Below are 21172 nucleotides of genomic sequence, written 5' to 3' on the forward strand. Positions count from 1 at the left end.
TACCAACTTCGATATTTGGATTCATCCCCGGTCCGCTGTAGAACTTTGTCGTGGTTTTGAAAAATCTGCTTGGCACAGTAGGGTAGTATGGCTAGATACATTTTTAATGCATGGTTAACTTAAGGTAATGAATAAAAACCGCAAATATGATTGAAATAGGATAGTCCCTATAGCTGCAAGGACCTCATTCGTTCCTATAGCAAGAATTTCTGAGTATTCTCATTTGTGAATAGATAAAAAATTCCAACATATTGAAACTTTTTATTAATATTTACGAGGTTGACCTGATACAAAAAATTATTTAAAATAAAATTGAGTTGAATCGCGGCTTCCAGGCGGCCAATTAACATCACCTTTTTAGCTTATTAGATTTTCGATGTTCGATATTAATATTTCTCAACTTTGTGTGAGAGACCTATTCTGCAAATATCTGACCATAAATTGTCAAGCTGTCAAAATCAAAAAATCGATGGTAAAAATTCTTAACGCTGAACCACCCTGTACATCTAAGTATCATTATCTTAAATTCTTGGGTCAAAATGATTGAATACAAATTAACAGTTCAAACTGTGCAGAGTGTGTTGATACCTTTAATTTACGCTCGCTATTCCCACTCCACTTGCCTTAGCATATCTTACTCAATCTTCCAATTAAATATCCATCTAAAAATGCACACTCGTACCAACTCTCCGGTTCAATCAAAAGCTCGCTTTTCATTGAATTTTGCGCTGGCTGCTTTCACAATGTGCTGTATGCATACGAGTACATACATATTTATGAAGTACAGATGAATATGAAGACGCTAGAGCATGAATGTATGTATAAATATTCATATGAATTTGTAATTTTTCGCTGCCACGAGAACGTGCTTGCCTTTTTATGACCTATTTTCTCTTTTTTTACTTTGAAGAGTGTACTGTGAATCGGTATAGTTTTGCTGAACTAAATACATACACATACAAGGCGGCGCAAAATTAATCACCCTATCAGAAGATTTATGATTTTTGAAAATGGTGTCGTACGTCAATCATATTCGACACTTGTGAACCAAACAGCTCCAGTATACAAACAAACAAGCAATAGAGCGCGAAAAGGTCAAAATAGAATTTTCCATCACTCAAAATAATTTTTTTCATTTAGTAAAAAAGTTATTCAAAAACAGAATTGATGATTAATTTTGCGCCACCTTGTTCATTTAAAATCTTTAAATTGGTTCAGATGCATTGCTTGTACGTGTGTCACTTTATTTCCGATGTAATTTAGTTTCTATTGACAAAAAACTCCGCCAGTTCAATTTGACAAGAGTCTCTTAAGGGGAGGAAAAATTTTGGAAATGCTTGAAAAAGAGGTAATCGTTAAGTCCAGGTCATATCTTCTTCACCTGTGGAGATCCGAATTTGAATGCTTGATTCGATGGGATCATCTCGCAGCGGATGATTCTCTTGAACCCCATTAAACACATAAATAAATATTTTTCGTTGTTAATCTTGACTTAACGTTCATTTCGCCCCGAGTTTTGTTCTCCATTTTGAAACCCTTTAATATTGTACATAACTGGCTTCCCTAAACACAAAACTGAACTACGTGCTCAAAGCCGGCACCATAGGAACCTATAATAATATATTAATAATAATAATTTTGAGATTTTACTCATTAAAAACATCTTGCGGAAAAAGGTCAGAATCTTTTACTTCATTTAATACACTCGTAGTATTTAGTGACTGTATGTAATGACTGTAAATCCTTATCATTATTTCTGTTCAAATCTCTACTTAATCAAGAGTGTTGCAATATAATAGAATGAGCAATCACATAATCCAAAAACAAGAAATTACTTTTCAATAGTTACTTTGAATGAACAATCATAAACTAAATAACTTTATCTTCACATTACAATAATATCATTAAGTGTGCAAGTCACTAGAATTCAAGGTATTAAAAAAAAACTTACCAAAAATTTACACATCATATATAAATTCAATTTACTCCAAGACTTTTTACTAAATTTTCATGTTTTACAATAACAAGAGATTTCGTCAGGATATCAGCAAACATTTCATTTGTAGGACAATAAATAAGTTTTACATCACCACTTTTAATCTTTTCTTTTACAAATTTGCATTTTATGTCTACATGTTTTGTCCTATTAGAATATGCGTTATTGGTTGCTACATGAATAGCACTTTTGTTGTCACTATGTAAAATCATCATCTTAGATACTCTTCTGGATAACTCTGCTTCTAATCGCTTAAGCCAAAGAGATTCCTGAATCGCAGCAACAATTGACATGTACTCGGCTTCTGTAGATGATAGTGCAATAGTCTTCTGCCGCTTTGTAGCCCATGAAATTGCACCATTCTGACACAAAAAAACATAACCCGTGGTTGATCTTCTATCATCAACATTGCTCGCCCAATCAGCATCGCAGTATCCAGCAAGCGCGTCACCATTTTTCTTATATACGATACCTTTATTTATAGTACCCTTTACGTAACGTAGCACTCGCTTAACAGCTTCCCAGTGTACTTTACCAGGATTCTGACTGAATCTGCTTAACATATTTACAGCGAAACAAATATCAGGTCTGGTAACCTGAGCTATGAAAAGTAATGCACCAACTGCTTCCATGTACGGTACATTCGCCATATATTTTTTCTCGACATCATCTTTTGCACACATATCCAGTGTTAACTTTTGATTCGGGTCAGCAGGAGTTTTTACTGGATTACAATCGAGCATACGAAATCGTCTCAGAATATTTTCAATATACTGCGATTGGTCGATTTTTATGTCACCATTCACTTTATTTCTCGTTACATGCATGCCCAAAACTGATGATACTTCGCCAATGTCTTTCATCTTAAAGCTCTTCTTTAACTTTGCTTCAGTTTTGTTTAGCATTTGCACATCATTTGTAAATAATAACACATCATCACCGTATATTGCAACGATCATTATTTGATTCTCCTCTATTCTGAAATATATACATTGATCAACGTCGCTTCTTGTAAGTCCAATATCAACTAAAACATTATTAAGAGTTTCGTTCCATATTCTGCTTGACTGTTTTAGACCATTAATTGATTTCAAGAGTCTACATACCTTGCGAGTACCGTCTTCAGAATCCAAAAATTCAATAAAAAAATAATAGCCTATGAGCACATAGGCTATTGTTATACTAAGGGGACGATATAATCCTATTTTGTTTTTTTGTTTTTTTTTTTGGCGGTGAGGTTGGGTTAAAAATAGTGGTGGGACTATTCGAATAAAAATTATTTTATTCGAGAGGTATTCGTAATTCGAATAATATTTATTCGAATTTTTTATTCGTTTATTCGAATAATGCTATTCGAATACCTCACTATTCGAATACCTCACTATTCGAATACCTTACTATTCGAATACCTTACTATTCGAATACTTTACTATTCGAATACATCACTATTCGAATACTTCACTATTCGAATACATCACTATTCGAATACTTCACTATTTGAATATTTTTGGTAAATATTTAAAACCATTATTTCGATCCGTTATCGTATAATACGATGCGGACATAAAAAATGTGAAATCATATTTCTCCACACAATTTATATGGGAAATTGAAAAGTGCGATGCGGACCACCCTAATATTAATATTAAGGCGTCTAAACACAAGAATTGTTACGAGGGAAAACCAAATATTTTTTTAGAAACGCTCTGATGTTTTTATGCACATTTAGTTATGCACATACATATAAGTATGTCGATGTTTTATCAAGAACAATACCAAAGAAATCTTATCATATTAGCTAATTGAAACATGAAGCGGTCAAATCAAAAAATCACAATGTTCAAAAATCGAGAAAAACTGGCCATGTAATTTTTATATTTTTAAAAGCATTTTCTCCCTGATATAAATGAATATATAGTGAGGTATTCGAATAGTAAGGTATTCGAATAGTGAGGTATTCGAATAGTAAAGTATTCGAATAGTGAGGTTTTCGAATAGTAAGGTATTCGAATAATGAACTATTCGAATTATTTGAAACGAATAGTATTATTCGTTTTATTCGAATAATGTTTATTCGAATATTATTCGAAAATAATCCCATTCCTAGTTAAAAATGTCTTCGCACCATATAGTAACCGTCGCTACTACGTGTGTGGTGATTCCACTAAAATATCCTTCCTCTTATGTATATAACCCTATAGCAATAGCGAGCGTGTTAACAGATTTTCTCGGGTGAATTTTATCAAACAACTGCTTTTATACAGGTTTGTTAATAGAAAATCAGAAAGCCCAGGAAATGCGAAGAGCGGTCAGCAAAGGCACTCCTCAAGGTCGCGTACTGCCTCCACTCCTCTTGGTTTTGACCATAAATATAAGGAAATTGTTGAAGAAGCTTGAGGAAAGGAGAACATGCGTTGTTGTCTATGCGGATGATGTTGCTTTAGCTGTAAAAGGAACATCTCCGAACACACTCTGTGAAATTTATTCAGAGCTTATTAATGATCGACGCCATGTGGACTAGGGGTAAACGCTATCCAGATTAAGCTCGTATTATTTACTAGGAAAGATCATTTACCAGATGTAAGATCCCTGACATTGAATGGAATAACCTTGTCCTTCAGCGAAAGCGCTCGCTTCGTAAGTTAAATTGGAATTTAAAGTGAGGAAAGCCTCAATAGCGCTTTACTCATTAAGAAAATCATAGGGTTAATTTGGGGGTTATCTCCGAAAAAAGTACAGTGGTTGTATTCAGTAGTGTTAAGATTGATTATACTGTGCGCAATATTAGTATGGTGGCTTCATAAAAATATTATTGGGAATAGATTGGCTCGTATTCACATAACAGGAAGTTTATTAAAAGGTGATCAATTTAGAGGTATCGGATTTTAAATTGAAATAATGCAAAAATTCAATCTTTAATATTTTTGTATAGAGCCATTCATGGCACTTATTTTTAAAAGATAATCCTTTCCAGTGTTGGCCATAACAGCGCCGTAATTCGGCCATTCGTAACGACCAATTTCGAATGAAACGCTGGAGGACTTCGGTCGGCATAATAACTTGGTGAATAACTTTAGTAATGTTGGCTTTCATTGCCACAATCGAAGCTGGTTTATCCACATTTAGACTTTACATAACCCCACAAATAAAATTCCAAAGGTGTGATATCACACGATCTTGGAGGTCAAACCACTGGTCCGATACGAGAGATAAATGGCTCACCGAAACTACGACACAGTAAATCCATTGTTTCACGGACTGTATGGCAAGTAGCGCCACCTTGTTGGAAACAAATGTTGTGTAGATCACGGGCTTCAATTTCCGGCATGGAAAAGTAATTTAACGTTGCGTGATTGCGTTCGCCATTCACTGTTACATTGGCGCCAGCCTCGTCTTTGAAGAAATTTGGTTGTTTTCAATGAAAGCAATGGCTATTCTTGATGGTTTCGGATTGCTCTTCAGTCCAAATAAGGCAGCTTTGCTTTTTGACGTAGCCATTAGCCATTAGCCAAAAATGGGCCTCATCGCTGAACATCGCTAAGTTGGCCTGAGCGCGCGATGAACACTTTTCACAAAGCACCGATTTTCCTAATACAATTGTACGATTTGCAAACATAGTTGAGACGTTAGTTAGTCTTTCCATGATGGAATGTCAATGAATACTCAAAAAAATTATATATTTATACGAAGGCGGTTTAATAAGTACCCGTCTGAGAATTGAAGGCACCATTTTTTGTTTAATTTTTTGTTTTATTTTTCAACATAGCCCACTTTTACATCGATACACATCTCCCAACACTCCAGCCATTTTTTAACCCCTCCAAAAATAAGATTTGCCGAACTCTTCGAAATACGTCTCTGTGTCGGTGATGACTTCCTCGTTTGAACTAAATTTTTTTCACGCGATCAATTTCTCACGTTAGGGAACAAGAAAAGTCGCAGAGAGCCTGATAGGGTGAATACGGGGGTGCGGCAGCAATTCACGCAGTTTGGCGGCGACAACTTTGGATGAATGTTGTGGTGCGTTGTCGGTAGCGGAAGCATTGAAGAAAACTCTGAAGGGTATCGATTACGAAAAATACTGTCAAAAATCCAATTTCACAGAAGAGTCTATTTTGAAAACAATGCATATTGTGCTTGCCCACAGGTACTAAGTAGATTTTATAAGTAACTACGAATTGGCTACAACAGCACTTTTTCTGATAATGCTCTCTCCAAAAATGTACTAAGCACCAATAGAAATCGCAGTCTATTTAAATCTCCTTAGGTTGTCAAACAAAAACATCGTTTCTATTGTTATAAGCCAGACTACAGTATATAAGTAAAGCGTTTTTCAGTAAGAGCGCTTCAACTTTTTTTTTAATAAAACACAATCGGTTTGACCTTTTTAACTAATTTTTTTTTTATTATCGAGTTTGAACACAAACATTTAAGTATGAAATTCGATTTTTTTGCCTGACCACCGCGTGCACGTTTTACGAAGTCCAATCGTTGAACCCAATTTGCGACCACTCTTTTGCATAAATCGGCCGAAATTCCAGCAATTTCGCGTTCAATATTGGCTCTGAGCTCACAAATCGTCGCCGGCTTGTTACTGTAGACCAATGACTTCACATAACCCCAAAGAAAATAGTCTAGAGGCGTCAAATCACACGAGCGCGGCGGCCATTCGACCGGTCCATTTCTGGAAATAATGCGCTCATCGAACTTACTCTTCAACAAATCAATTGTAGCGTGTGCTGTGTGGCTTGTGGCCCTGTCCTGTTGAAACCACATGTCGTCTAAGTCCATACCATTCAATTGCGGCCAAAAATAATCGTTTATCATGTCGCGGTATCGATTTCCATTCACAGTAACGTGGCGATCGTTCTCGTCAACGAAAAAATATGGGCCAATTACGCCGCCGGCATGTAAACCGCACCAAACAGTGATTTTTTCGGGATGCAGCGGTGCCTCATGAATCACGTGCGGATTGCTTTCTGCCCAGTAACGCATATTTTGCTTGTTGACAAAGCCATTGAGCCAAAAGTGAGCTTCATCACTGAAGGTGATTTCTTGGAAAAAATCTGGATCATTTAGCAGCAACAGAACGATTATTTTCATAAAAAATTTGCACGATTTGCAATCGTTGCTCAAGTGTGTAGCGTTCCATGATGAAATGTATACTAATGAAGTTTACAAATGACAAGCGAAAAATAAAAAATATTGCGTCGTTCGCCCTCCCTAGCGGAAAAAAGTTGAAGCGCACCTATTGAAAAACGCCTTATATCCTCTTCTTCTACGCTATTTTTGTCGAGTTTATATGTACATATACATGGCGGTTAGGCCCGTTTTGGGTGTTTGGCCGAGCTCTTCCTCTTATTTGTGACGTGCGTCTTGATGTTGTTCCAGAAATGGAGAGACCTACAGTTGTATGCCGCCTCCGAACGGTAGATATTTTTTTATGAGGAGCATTTTCATTGCAGAAATATACTCGAGGTTTCCCATTGCTTGCCGCGACGAAAGCTATTAGAAACAACTTTTTCTATCATTTTGCTGTTTCAATCACGGAGATTCGAACATACGCACTCCCGAATGGTAGTCATGCACCAAATCCATTCGGCTACGGCGGGCGCATAAAATTTATGCACGTTTAATTTCAGAAATTTATTTTGCCAGCATCCCCCCCAACTCCTATTGTACCACCATTGATTAAAAGTCAGCATGACCAAAATATTGTGTTGTGACATCCAATCGAACTATCAAACCCCAACAAAAACTAATGAAGAGCCAAATAAAAATGAACATCTAAAACTGCTAGATTGAAATTTTGCTTATTTGAACATATTTTTTAGTTTGTTAGCCTAATTCTAAAAGTTACGTAAATAAGGAACTAAATGGAAGCTGAGGAATTAATTGTTTGTTTTAGAAATATTGTTGAAAAAGGAAATAAATATGTATTTCATTGCGCCTATAACCCATTCGAATAAAACCTACAAGAAAACTAAATAAGCATTGTAAATAAAGCATTTACTTTGCACTCGATTCATGATGAGACTGGAGAGAAAAAATAAAATGTAAGCTCGGTAAAGGAGCCTACGATTTGTTGTCTTCATTTGCCTTGTATGTATGTATGTATGTGTGGATGTAGGTATATATAATTTATGTACATACATATAAATAGGCAAACATATTTTCTGGATGTACACATTTACTTCCATGCTGAAGGGAAGAAAATGAATCAAATTTCAAATTAGTTAAATATGAGGCGAAAAATTCAATTCACAAATGACACTAATCCATCCAACTGCCAAAATATTATATGTATAAGTCTCCTAAATTTGTGCTTTAATATTCACACTGAATTAAAGAGACGTGTTAAGCAGGGGTTTAATGCAAGCACAAAGGTAAAGGTGAATACCCTGCAGTGAAAAATACTAGTAGTGAATTGAAATAATACCAGTTCTCTTTTCAACGCCACCAGTCCGTGTTCCATTTTTTCAATGCTATAAAGTGGATATGTCAACTGTTCGGTCATGCGTCAGCAAAATACCATTTAAAATACTGATTCGTACTAGTTTAATATGTTTCTAAAATAAAAAGTTTTAGATCAGATAACATATAAAAATATTTTTATTCCATTCCAACGTTTTAAAATATTTTATTTCGTGGTAAAAGTGTATACAGAATTTTTTTTTCTTAAATTTAAATGGCAGGTACAGTAGTTGGTTTCAGGTACAGTAGTTGTTTTCAGGTACAGTAATTGGTTAAAAATTCAAAAATTGGTTCAAACTTACACTATAAGTAAATTCTAAAAAAATTAAAAAAAAAATAGTAATAAAGAAACAAAATTTAAGGTATACACTTCAGGGAGATAAATAAAATTAATGCTAGTTAAATTGCGGACTCATATTTTATGTATTCGGTTACTTCAAGGAATCTTCTGCGATGGCTCTTTTTTGGAAACATCGTTTTTTAACCAATAGAAGTGCTTTTCTTAATTGCATTTCGGATTCAACGATTAAGCTTATTATAGATTCTGAAATAAAATATAATTATTATTTCAAAATATTTAATCTTGATATTATGTAAAAGTTCATTATCCCAAAAAACTGCTTAGAAATGTTCATGTTTCTTGGGCTCTTTTTTCGGTGGGTTAACTTGTTTTCAAGATTTTTGCGAGGAGAATGTTCAGAAAGGTTCACCTGTCGCCTTCAGGTGTTGGCTGGCCTCCCGCGTCTGCGACTTCCTTCGAGATTCCAATCCAACTCAGTTCTTCTGATCTGATTCAGGGGTTTATGCAATGTACGGCCAATCGACCACCATTTGCGACGTTGTACAATACTTCGAGGAGGATGGGTATTTGGATAGTAATAGCCCATAGATCAGAGTTACTTATAGTTTTAGGCCAAAATAGAGTAGAGAACGATTAACAAAGGCTTGCAACGTTTGTAAGTCCCACGTGTTCAGGTTCCACGTCTCACAACCAAATAAAACCATCGATTTTACATTGGCGTCGAATATCCGCAACTGGATATGTGCACTGATCTCCAGGCTTTATTTAGTATACCAAAGCCTGAACCTCCTTTTGATAGCGATTGCGTCATTATTGAACCAATACTTTACAGTCTCTATAGTTTTGTCAGCGAAAAAAAATACCCACCATACCTTTTTCTTTCATTTTAGAGTTTGTAGAGTTCGACCCTGTCGTAGAATTTTGCGGAACAAATACTCTCTAATCATCGCGACGTAAGACTCAATGTCTAACTTTAACAAAAAAAAAAAAAAAAATCAATTAGACTTGACTATTCTAGTCAATGATGAACTAGTACGATTTCTTCTGCATCTTAACTAGAATGTTTTTATACTTGTTTATCTTTTCCCTGCAGGGAATGTAGATGAAGAAAGGGACATAGGCAAAGACAAAAGTAAAGACACGCAAATATAAGGACAAAGGGGAAGGTAAAGAAAATAATAGAATTAAAGATAAGGATAAGGATAAAAATAAAAATAAAGATAAGGATAAAGGTGAGGCAAAGGTAAAACAAAAGAACAGAATAGAAGTAGAGACAAAAATATATGTAGAGGGAGGGATAGAGATATAGATAACGAGACAAACATAAAGCTGACACTGCAATAAAATAAAAACCACTAATTCCACTGCGAGTTGTTTTTGACTGCATTTTCGACCACGAGTGGTATACCAGTAAAAAAAAAAATTTTGGTCAAAAACAACGCAATTTTTAAACCTCTCCAAGCTTGCCCTTTAATATACGAAACTGCATATTCGAAATTTTCCTGAAAATTCTGATTGAAATGTGTAAAATGTTGGTTAATAGTTGCTAATGTTTTTTTGCTTGCACAAACTTTGAAACTTGAATCTACATATATGACTTTTGGAGGGGCCAATGCACTATATTCTCATAAAAACATTGTCAAATTAAATGAGAAAAACTAAATTGTCAAAACTTGTCAATAGCTCCCTGTGCTATAGCTATTTAACTTAGCACCGATAATAGAACGTTTCTGTATCCTCATAAAAATAATAATCGATGCCTTCTTCTTTTGAAGATCTCCTGTTTACTTTGGGAGCACCTTAAATTGTAGATGGTTTTATTATTTATACACTTCTCGCTATATTTGTTGCCAATAATAATTCTTATCATGTATTGCTATTTTTAATATGTTTAATATATTTTATATTTTGTATTGTTTTTGTACTTATTGCTAAATGGCGTTTTAGTGCTAGAGTGTTGTAGTTTTGCAGGCATTTGAATTGAATTTGAATTTGAAAAGGTCGAGCCAAGGAGCACCAGGAGATTTGGTGGCTCCTAAAACACTCAGGCTAAAGAGCCCATTGTATTTAAAGCTCTGGAAAGGGGGTAGATAGTCAAGGAGGGAAGGAGAAAAGTATCAGAGAAAGATATAGGAAAGAATAGAGACAGAGATAGTTAGTCCTGTGAGAATTTTCCAGACTCTTTGGCAAATCTGCTCTTGCTCTAGCAAAGGCAGGATACTCACAGAGAAAGTGCTCAGTGCTATCTGCCTCCTCCAAGCATGACAGGCATACCGGGTTCTCGATGATTCCAATTGTGGTCATATGCTGACCCCATGGGTTGTGTCCTGTAATGATGCCGATCATCAACCGAATATCTTTCCTTCTAAGTTTTAGTAGAAAGTTTGACAGTTTTCTGTTCGGACTTGTCACAAAACACTCTGCAGTTCCGCAGCGTTCCAGACCGGACCATCGCTCTTTATGTAGATTGCCTACATAATCGCTGATCCAATTCTTGATTCCTGCGGGACTGATTCCGATTATTGGCTCTGACCCCTGTGAGGGCACCGCTGATCCAGGGTTGGCCAATTCGTCGGCAATTTCGTTTCCTTGAACACCGGAGTGTCCCGGAACCCATATAAGTGCAAACCTGTTTTGCCTTGCGACAGAATTAAGCTTCTTCTTACATTCTTTGAGGTTTGCTTCGCGTTCTCCAGGGCCTTCAATGCAGCCTGACTGTTAATGAAGACTCCAATCTGTTTACCGCTCCATCTCCTCTCGATTATCCATTCGGCTACTTTTAGGTTTTCAAAAACTTCTGTTTGGAAAACAGTTGCCATTCCCCCCATAGCATAGTGATACTTATTACTATCGTTTAAGTACCATCCGGCTCCAGACCCTATTTCATTCTTGGACCCATCGGTAAAGAAAATATCCGTCAAGGCATTTAGTAAAGCATTTTTTGTAGCTTTTACTCGCGAGCCTTTTTAGTACTGTTGTTGTCACCTATTACTCACATTTAGTTTTGCTTTAGCGTTGACTTTACCATTCTGTTTTAAATTTTCTAACGTTGAATTTTTTCGTTTTTATGTATTTGTACTATTGATGTACATACATACATACATACATACACATATGACAGAGGTAATGTTTCGGTTGCATTTCTGCTGGCTCGTGCGATTTGTTTTTTATGTAATTTTGTTGCTTTGTTGAATTTTTCTTCAGCTTTCTCCCTTTGCACCGTTAAAAATCCCTTTGTTTCATTGTTTTACTCTTGTTGTTGCTAAGTTTGATTGCTGATGATACGGTTATTGTTGTAATTTCATTGTTGTTGTTGTTCTTACTGCATTTTTCTATTGTTACTGTCTTCATCGCCAGTGTTGTTGTTGTTTCTGTTGCCGCCATCTAGGTGTATGTTGTATGTATGCAGCTTTAATTCTTGGCTGTATGAAACTGATTTTGTTTTGTTTTGTTTCATTTTTAGTTTGCTGTCGTCGTCATTTTTGCTTTGTTTTCACAAATCTCCCTCAATTGTACCGTTGGTCTACTATATGTACATATATGTGTGTGTATATATAGTACAGTAAATATATATATACATACCAGATGTGTGGATTGCTGCAAGCTGTCTCGTAGCTGCAATGAGAAGATTTCAGCATTTGAAGACAATAGCAAACAGGAAAGCCGCTTTACTCTAATGATGATAATAATAGATCATCCAACCCACCAACAGCTTATTCGGCGCGCCTTTCAGATCTCATCAATGCAGTTGCTTGACTGCAGCCTCATAAGACTTATAATATGTATAGTCAACAATTTTAGCTGGAGATTTATCATGCACGCCGGTTGGTTGGCTTGCTCGCAGTGTTCCAGTTTCTAAGCTATCGATCTGATATTTTGTCATGGTCCTCAACTAATTATTAAGAAACTAAAAGTTCGATAAGGATTCGCTTTTAATATTTTACTAAGGTTTATTTGATATCCTAAATTCAACTGGATTGTTTCAACATCGTTTTAAATATGAAATTCAAAAACTATTAAGTCACTGGAAGAGCAAAGCGCGCCATTCGTTGCAAAGCCTTCTCTGCCATTATCAGCGGACACTGCAGCGAATATTTCGAGAGCTGGAGCATTATCATTCATTCGCACGGTTTGACCTAGCCAGCGTAGTCCTTGAATATTTATTCGCTACAGCAAAACATATGTAAAACAAACTTTTGTGATTATCTGAAGGATATCTACCCACGCATGAGACTTTGTTCGGCATTACCTCCTTGAAACTGTAGTCCTAGGAGGTTGTCTGGAATTGAAAGTCGTCTGTTTTTACTATGTTAATCAATATTAATGAGATCTATTAAATAATTGACTATGTCCTTGAGACGGTCCAGAAACGTGACGGTCGCGTCTGGTGAATTTGAGAGCCATTGACGTTATGAAGTTCGGAGCGTTGTTTTTTAGCCATTCACTTCACTCGAGCATTGTGAGACGGTGCCGAATCCTGTTGAAACGTCCATGCCCTGCCACCGAAATGTTTGTCTGCCCACGACTTAAAAGCAACCTCCAGAATAATTTCCCGATAATATTTCGCAATTAATTTGACGCCAGGTTCGATGAGAATGATTGGGGGGCGCCCATTACCTGTGGAGGGTGCTGTCTCCAGGGGGCCAATCGATTACTCAAATTGTCGTATGAATGGTCGGTCAAATAAACCCTATCGTTGTGAGCGTTTACAAGCGAAGCAACTTCTTCCCTCTCTCAAGCCTAACTAGTTGCTGTTTTGGTGTGAGACCATGCGCCTTTTGTATTTTGTAAGGCTTGACTTTGAGATTTGATTTGATTTTTCAGTATGCGGCGGATGCTACGGACAGATATTTTCAGTTCTTGGCCATTTGAATAGCACTTCGTCGAGGATTTCACTTAAGTCGCTTCCTCACTTTTTGAACCATTTCACGTGACGTTGCAGTCTTTTATGACCCCCAGGGGTCTTCAAAGCCTTAGGGCCTTAGGAATTTTTTCCGAATGTTCCAACGGCCAAAACAATTTTAATTTTTCTATACTACGTCATATCTATTTCAGCTATCCACAACAGGTGGCATATTTAAGAAATTTTTTATTGTTTTTTTTCTTCTGAAGACAACAGAAATAAATTTATGAATGAAGGATGTCAAGAAATTTGGCAACGAAGTTCTGAAACAATTTTAGGCAAAATATTTTTATTTTTCTTGATTTTCTGCCATCCAAAATCCGACAATGGGAAAGGGGATACAGGGGGTAGGCATAAGGGAATCATCAAAATTCATCTTTGTTCGAATTTTATAAGAGTTTTCCTGCCAGTTTGATAATTTGCATAAGTTTGCTCGTGGATTGTTTTCTGTTTTTGGTACTACGTACTTGCGTGAGAAAACGTTTTCCAAGATGAAATACACAAAGAATGTTTACAGATCTAAATTAACCGATTAGCATCTTAAATCTCTTTTAATAATTGCTACAAGTAAAATTAACCCACAACTACATAAATCTCATTAGTATTTTTTTTTTATTACTGGGACAAATTTCAATTAATTATTTTTTAGTTATTACATAATATGCTGCAAGTAAATAAAATTGAGTAATTATCATTGTGTTTTCATTCTCCCCCACTAAAATTATAACAGCAATAGTAACAACAATAAAATATTAGCTGTCGTGGGCCATATTGATGACACTAGTCTTAAGCTGTTGCGGGCCGGATGGATGCCACTATTTGCCGAATTTGGCTAGCGGGCCGTAGTTTGGAGACCCCTGCTCTAGACTGTCACTTAGCCAACTAACAGACAGCTGATGTGTTTAAGCTGCGCGAGCGGTTTGAAGTTGGTTACACTTCGAGTGCCGGACCCTGTAGTAAGAGAAAATTTAGAAATAACTGAATAAGAGTATATTGAAGACAAACAATCTGATGTACGTATTTCTGCAGAAGTGGAGAAACAACTGTATCGCCCATACATTCGACCAAGATCTGAAAACATATGTAATTTCCCATATTCCTCGTTTGAAATTTACCCCTTGTGAAGCTGAGTCTAAAATTGCATGTTGTATGTATGTATTTATTCCCGAATCAATGCTTGAGAGGATCCTGTGACCACGAGCGTGCAAATTAGTCTGCAACAGACCTCAGAAACGTTTGTCTGAGTTGGTTCATACAGAATTCATCTAGGCATATCAGAGCTTAAAGTTTTCTTAGGGCTTTCGTACTTGACAGGAGCTTATAAATCTAAAAAACAAAATTGGTTTCATTTCTGACAATCAGATGACACCGGCGTGAATAATTTTTGGAATACGGCGACTTTACAGAAGTTTTAATTTATTTAGTCTTTGATCTGACAACAAAGGTACTCGAGAAGACGGAAAAATTCTGGATAAGCTGACCGCCATAGCCGAATGGGTTGGAGCGTGACTACCATTTGGAGTACGTGAGTTCGAGTCCACATGCATGAAAAACCCAAATGAAGAAAATGTGTTTTCTAATAGCGGTCGCCACTCGGCAGACAATGGCAAACCTCCGGCTGTATTTCTGCCATTAAAAAGCTCCTCATAAAAATATCTGCCGTCTGGAATCGGCTTCCATGTGTGGAACAGCAACAAGACGCACTCCACAAATACGAGGAGGAGCGCGGCACACCCAAAAAGGGTGTAGGCGCCAATTATATATATATATATATAATATATATATTGAGTAGGTTAGGTTGTAGTGGTTGTCCTCTATGGGACACACTTAGGCTCGTAGATCATAATGGGAACTTGGCCTTATCACTCCTAAAACTAGTGTAAACGTTTCTAAAATTTTAGAAGACCCCTGATTTCCACAGTACTGAGATATTCCAAAGAGGTTGTCTGTAAAGTCGGTTTACTGACGATAGTTTAACGTGACAACGTCATAAGAAAATACTGATGCAATGGTTGCAATTTTCAAAACAAAATTTTAATTTTATTTGTTTGATAGATATTTTGTATGGGTATAGAGGAGGAGGTAAATGGAATTGCAATGGAATAGGTCAAGCTAACTTTCTCACTCCATATATACATCTCCGGATAGGACACACAATAGCTACGCATGCTCACCTCCTTGGTAGCATAAGAACCAATAACTGTCCATTTTGCAACGACACAGCAACTGGCCTCCACCTATTAGAATTTTGCCCAATGCTTCGAGATAAAAGAGAATGTTACTCTAATACGGATCCTATTTCCCTCCTTTCCAGCCCAACTGAGGAAAACATAAAAACCATATATCACTTTCTAAAAGATTGCGACCTATTGAGAAGAATTTAACACAAATCATTCCTTCAACGGTCAGCTGATAGCCTCTGATGCTAGCGCTGCATGTTTTTTAGGTTGTACATATGTAAATTTACATTGTATAAGCTTATATAAATAAAAAAATAAAATAAATATATATATATACATAAGCTGTAACCCAATAGGAATGTGCTTGAAAGTTTTGGTTCAAGTCGTTTACTCGCTGGGTGAAAGCTTAATAAAAAATGAAAAATTAGATTATTTTCGTTTCGCCGTTGTGATTTTCGTGGATATATACCAAATAAACCGGCACAATTTTTTTAAACTTTATATTTGGAAATATATGTCAATATCCAGCCTCAAGGTCCTTTCTCAGTGAGCAATAAACTTTTCGACATTGTTAATGTTAAAAAGCCGATTTAAAAAACAAACCGAAATGCTTGCTATGCTCAACTAACTGTTGATTAGACCAAACCGGAAATTATCACATTTTACAACGAGACAAAGGGAGGAGTCGATGGTGTCGATGAGCTCTGCGCTATCTACAACGTATCAAGAAGTGGAAAAAAATGTTTGCCATTAGTAGAATTTTATGCAATTTCGAATATGGCAGCTATAAGAGCGACCATAATTTATGAACTAACATGAATAAGGAAAATGTTAAACAAAGGGGATTCAGAGACAAGAGACATCCACCGAGAATTCGCAAAAGGAAAGCAGCACACCTGGAGGAAAGTTAGGTCGAGGGACCAGAAAGGTTCCAAATACAATTAAAAGTTGTCAGCAGCGCCCATCCCGGAAGAACGGAATAACCACACGTGATTGGATGTTTATATTGCGGAAAATATCTTTGGATGCAGTACGCTAAAATTTGCGAAAATTTACTTTTTTAATTAAATATGACTTATCGAATATAAAAAAAAACCTTTCTAAGCGTTCAACTATTTTCAAATACTTGCAGTTACATTTCTAAAGTCTTCATACAACTTCTTATTAAAAACATTGCAGAACTGAAAGGATTTTATTTTGTACTGATTTTAGTATCAAAAAAACCATGTTGACGCTGTCAAAAAAAATTTGTTCATTGTCGCCTGGTTAAAAACAGCTACATAAATTGAAATTTAACAGAGCTGCCGTATTAGAAGTATTTATCTATCACTTCAATTTTTTATGAAGTGATAACTTTAGTTTTATGCAGTCCTTAAAGTACGGTTTTTACAAAATATGAGAAAGGTGTATACCTATAAGCGGTTAAATACAGTTAGAATTTTCAAAAAATCGATTTTTTTTTAATTTGTTTTTTCTTAATGTACATATATTTAAGAATACACGCAAAAAATTTAATATCGTTTCGGTGAATATTTTCGAAGTTACACGTAAATTTGAAAAAAAATGTTATCCTATTTAAAGTGCTTTAAACGTGACCAACATTACTCGAAAACGGCTAAACCGATTAGCCTCAAGTTTTCACACGAGCTTCTTAAATATATTTTTTAGTAATTAATCGAAGATTTTTTGTCATCGATAAATATTTTTTTTTTATAAATTTTGGTCAACAATCGATTTTTTTAGAAGCCGCCATTTTGGCAAACAAATTTATTTTGCTTATTCCCTCGATTAATTACTAGATTTAACATTACTTTAATAAAATCCTAACTTCAGAGGATCCAGTTCAGAGTGGTCACCGCAAAACGTCTTTTTTGAGAGGAGCTCCCGGGGATCAGCTGTAGCTCCTTTCCAAATAAATATTTTTACTAATACTAAGTGTTAAAATACAGTTAAAAGATAACATTAATATATGTATAAATTTTTAAATCAATAAATTTAAAATTTTTCTGAGAAAAAGTTCTGGAATATTCGCTCTTTTAATTTAGCTATATCCTATCAGACTTTTAAGCTCATACCTATATCTTTTTACGCGTACATTTATGGGTATAAGAACAGCTGGTAAGATTTTGTGAACTTGCGACAAGGTTGTATAAAATGTTTTTTCTAGGACATGTATGTATCTACGAGGGTCATTTGAAAATTCTGTGCAAAAATAAAAACAATATTTTTTGACACTCTATTTATTTTTTATTATACACTTAATTTTTTATTTATTATACACTTCGTCCAACGCTCTTTCAGTTTGTAGATTACTTCCGATTTGTCCAAGTCTGAAAAAAATAACCATTCGATTCTGCAATAACCTCATCGTTTGAATAAAATCTTTTTCCCGCCAGTCATTTCTTCAAATTGGGGAGCAAATAGTGGTCGAAGGGATCCGAGAGAGCCAAGTCTGAAGAATCCCCCCTATGAAACGAGTTGGAACCCTATTTCCATTAATTTTGTTACCACAACTGCTGAGGCGTGAGCTGGTGCGTTGTCGTTATGGGAAAGAAAAATGACTGGATTTTTTCCATTCAAACGAATGCCAAACACAAAGCAATATGCCGATCTGGTTAAAACTTTGTGTGTGTTCTTCTAAGAGATGCTGCTAACTAAATATAAACTCGATACGCGCCAGTAGTGCCAGCTATTTGACTTTGCACGGACTTTTCAAGCGACCCTCGTATATATATACATTCTGTCAAAGAAGTACCGGGAATTCTTCAATAAAACCTAAAATAATTGTTTAACCATCAAAATTTATTTTCTCGCCTTCAAAACAGGCTTCATTCGAAGCAATACACATATGTCAATGATGAGTCCAGTTATCAAAGCCCCTTTTAAACGCGTTTGAAGAGATCTTCTTCAGCTCTTTCAGCGAATTCTCCTTAATGGCCTCTATCGACTGAAAGCGGCGTAGGAGGGGTGCCGATTTAAGTTTTGGGAAAAGGAGAAAGTCACAGAGTGCTAAATCCGGTGAATACGGTGGTTGTTCAATGATATTTGACGAGTTTTTGGTCAAAAAAGTGTTCACAATATGAGCCTTGTGAGACGGTGCGTTAACATGGTGGAAGATCCATGAGTTTTCTTTCCACAAATTGGGCCGTTTCGTACGCACATTCTGTCTCAAACGTTGCATAACTTCTAAATAATATTTTTTATTTACCGTAAAACCATTTGGAACGAGTTCCGTGTGCACAACACCATTATAGTCAAAGAAAACGAGCAGCATGACTTTCTCTTTTGACCGGCTTATACGTGGTTTTTTGGGTTTCGGCTCATGTGGAGAGCGCCATTCCGAGGCCTCTTGACTGGTTTGCAAGCCAAACTCATATATCCACATTTCATCACCTGTTATGATGCTGAATAAACTTTGGGTCCGAAATCACTTGCTCAAGCATGTCTTCACCTCCGATGCCACCTTCTTCCGATGCATTTTTTTTAAAGAAATTCAACTCTCTTGGAACGAGTCGAGCAGCCATGCGTCTCATGTCCAGTTGATGGAGTAAAATGTTGGGAATTGATTCGTGAGGCACGCTAAGGTCTCGAACTACCTCCGTCAAACTTAAATGATAGTTTACCAGCACCATTTCCTAGAATTTTTCAAATTTTTCATCCGTTGAAGACCTTGATGGGCGACCAGATCGGGACAAGTCTTCCACGACTTCTCGGCCCTCTACAAAAGTCTTATACCACTCGTAGACCCGTGTTTTTGATAAAGCACACTCGCCATAGGCCATAGTGAAAATCACAGAGCCCACCTGCGGATGACTATATAATTAATTGCCAAAAACAAGCTAATTGACAGATCACGCTCAAACTCTGCAACACTAGGAGGACAGTTGTATCAACATTCCAGCAAAAATTTTTTAGACATATGTATGTGCATCGCGCGCTTTTTTAATGAACAATTTCCGATATTTTTTTGATAGAACCTATATTTGCAAAATATATTTAATAACGGCATAGGTTTTGGACTGAAATCCTTATTTAAAAAGTCATATAAAAACCTGTGTTTTTACGATTGCATCAAGCATAAAGGGGGCGAGCCTGGTTTATGAGGTCTAAAAATTGCATCTCTTTGCGATTTTTTTTTTAAGGAAAAAATTAATTTAGCACTGCAAAGTTTTTTCTATCTTTTAATGAACATTTAAAAAGTATAAAAAATTTGTGTACTGGTTAAAATAAGTTGAAAAAAATGTTTAACATAGAAATTAGTAGAGCGCTGCAACGCTGGAGTTTCCAACTGGCGTACAAGGTACAGCTTGTAATTATTATCTAAAGCAAAAAATTCAAATGGATTTCTAATTATTATGATTTTTTATTCTAGATGAACTAAGAAAACTGAGAGAAATTCCAAAATTTCAACTTTTTGGAGGTTTTAAAGAAAAAAATGCCTTTCTATAAAAAAAAAAAATTCACTTCAACTTGGTATAAAAATCTTGAAACTTTTTTTTTATCTATTTTGTTAGTTCAAATAGAAGAGAATTTAATACTGAAGGGAACAAGCTATGATTCATTTCAAAAGGTTCATTAGTTTTTTTTCATTCATGTACGCCAATTCAAAGGAATCATAAAAATGAAAAGTCGAGAAAAGAAGATAAAGTTTGTACTATAGCTGTCCGGTCACAGCGAAACTACCTAACGCTCGCCTACCTTTGGCTTTGTATTGAGAAAGGTAAATATTGAGAATTAAGCTCTGTAACTTTGTGTGAATATTCAGAAATATATTAGGAATCGCCTAAAACGAAAAAAAAAAACGATTTTTTTGACCTTATAAACCAGGCTCCCCCCTAAATAGGTATAGTATAGTTGTAGTATATATGTACAATATATGAAAATGTGAATATTATATAATGTATATACATATAAACAACCGTGCCCATTCTACACATGTTAGTCAAATTTTCTAACCAAAATTTAATTAAGTTCCTCTTCTTTCTCCGTTTCATTGCAGGAAAATGTTTATCGGCGGATTAAGTTGGCAAACCAGCCCAGGTGAGTGCGACAAATTGTTGCGTTTGTAATTGCATAAGCATTCGTATGTGCAAGCACATTAATAAAAGATCGAGAAATCAAGGGGCGAGCGTGAAGAATTTATGTATGCGCATATACACCTACATATCTCCCTGAACATAATAATAAGTGCAGTTGCAACGATTTAATGCAATAGCAACAAATAATTTGCAGTTGCAAAATTTAATTATGAGTGGATTTGGATGTGTTTGTGAAAATATGTAAGTTTGTAAATAGGTATGCTTGTTTGGGATTTGTTT

At 35.8% G+C, this 21172-nt stretch overlaps 1 long non-coding RNA gene across 1 annotated transcript in view; it reads left to right on the plus strand.

The window, feature by feature from the left end:
• Nucleotides 1-20894, plus strand: part of LOC128859873 (uncharacterized) — a 66053-nt gene extending 45159 nt beyond the window's left edge. Inside the window, exon 3 of the long non-coding RNA XR_008454203.1 lies at nt 20854-20894. This is a non-coding gene — a long non-coding RNA (uncharacterized LOC128859873). The remainder of the gene's footprint in view (nt 1-20853) is intronic.
• The last annotated feature ends 278 nt before the right edge of the window (nt 20895-21172 follow it).

The sequence above is a fragment of the Anastrepha ludens genome, chromosome 4, assembly GCF_028408465.1.
Source record: "Anastrepha ludens isolate Willacy chromosome 4, idAnaLude1.1, whole genome shotgun sequence".
In the NCBI taxonomy this organism is placed as follows: domain Eukaryota; kingdom Metazoa; phylum Arthropoda; class Insecta; order Diptera; family Tephritidae; genus Anastrepha; species Anastrepha ludens.